A 1,718-nucleotide genomic window follows, 5' to 3' on the forward strand; every position below is an offset into this window, starting at 1 on the left:
CTCTTCATTGATCATCAGCTTGGGAAGAGGGGAGAGAGGGCCACGGGGGTGAGGAGGGGGGACCGAGGGGTGAGGAGGGGGGAGACAGAGGGGTGAGGAGGGGGGAGACGGAGGGGTGAGGAGGGGGGAGACAGAGGGGTGAGGAGGGGGGAGACGGAGGGGTGAGGAGGGGGGAGACAGAGGGGTGAGGAGGGGGGAGACGGAGGGGTGAGGAGGGGGGAGACGGAGGGGTGAGGAGGGGGGGGACAGAGGGGTGAGGAGGGGGGAGACGGAGGGGGGAGGAGGGGGGGACAGAGGGGTGAGGAGGGGGGGACAGAGGGGTGAGGAGGGGGGAGACGGAGGGGTGATGGGGGGACAGAGGGGTGAGGATGGGAGACAGGGGTGAGGGGGAGACAGAGGGGTGAGGAGGGGGGAGATGGAAGGGTGATGGGGGGACAGAGGGGTGAGGAGGGGGGAGACAGAGGGGTGAGGAAGGGGAAGACAGAGGGGTGAGGATGGGAGACAGAGGGGTGAGGGGGAGACGGAGGGGTGATGGGAGGGACTGAGGGGTGAGGAGGGGGGAGACAGAGGGGTGAGGATGGGAGACAGAGGGGTGATGGGGAGACTGAGGAATGAGGAGGGGGGAGACGGATGGGTGAGGGGGAGACAGAGGGGTGAGGATGGGAGACAGAGGCGTGAGGGTGTTGGCAGACAGGGTTGGCGGCGACAGAGGTGTGAAGGGGAGAGACAGAGGGGTGAGAAAGGGAGACAGTGGGGTGAGGGTTGGGGGGGACACAGAGGGGTGAGGGGAGAGACAGAGGGGTGAGGGTGGGGGGGAAGACAGAGGGGTGAGGGGGAGACGTAGGATTGAAGGGGAGAGACAGAGGGTTGAAGATAGGTGGCCGAGGGGGGAGGGGGAGGTGAAACATAGGGGTGAGGATGGGAGACACAGGGTTGAATGGGGGAGGAAGAGGGCTGATCGGTAGAGACATGGCCAGACAGCATGTGATATGGATGACACGGGGACGTGGCCCAGACATGCTGCCTCATAAAGGACGAGAGGGGCTGGGAAAATAACTCAACTTTGAAGGAAAAGGTTATTTAATCAGGCCAGCGCCATTTAAATCAGTTAGAGCAAATCCATAAAGCGAATGTGACCGGTGCAATTGAATAAATATGCAGCATTCCAGCACCTCCGACTGAAAAGATATTTTAGCGATTTATCTTGTCACTTTATGAACAGTCAATCAAAAATTGCACCTGAGCGATTGTTTGTGTAGTGGTGGGGTGTTGTGTCGTGTCGTGTCATATCGTATATAGTATATAGTTTGTAATGCTTTGAAGTGTTTAGTGTTGTAGCTACAGAAGGTCTCTCTCTCTCTCTCTCTCTCTCCTCTCTCGTACTCACCTTGCAAAACGAGAGAGAGAGAGAGAGAGAGAGAGAGAGAGAGAGAGAGAGAGAGGGAGGAGAGAGAGAGAAGAGGAGAGAGAGAGAGAGAGAGAGAGAGAGAGAGAGAGAGAGAGAGAGAGAGAGAGAGAGAGAGAGAGAGAGAGAGAGAGAGAGAGAGAGAGAGAGAGAGAGCGAGCAGGTGACTGTATGCCCCTGACGGCTACCAGCTTGCTCGCTATTCACCCCCCCATCAGCATGGACAATACAAATGTTCTATTACTGTGTGCCAATCATGGCTCTCATTACACTCCTAACCATCCCTGGGAGGGGGGGTTCCACGTTCTGCGTT

Source organism: Gadus chalcogrammus, chromosome 2, assembly GCF_026213295.1.
Source record: "Gadus chalcogrammus isolate NIFS_2021 chromosome 2, NIFS_Gcha_1.0, whole genome shotgun sequence".
Classification (NCBI taxonomy): domain Eukaryota; kingdom Metazoa; phylum Chordata; class Actinopteri; order Gadiformes; family Gadidae; genus Gadus; species Gadus chalcogrammus.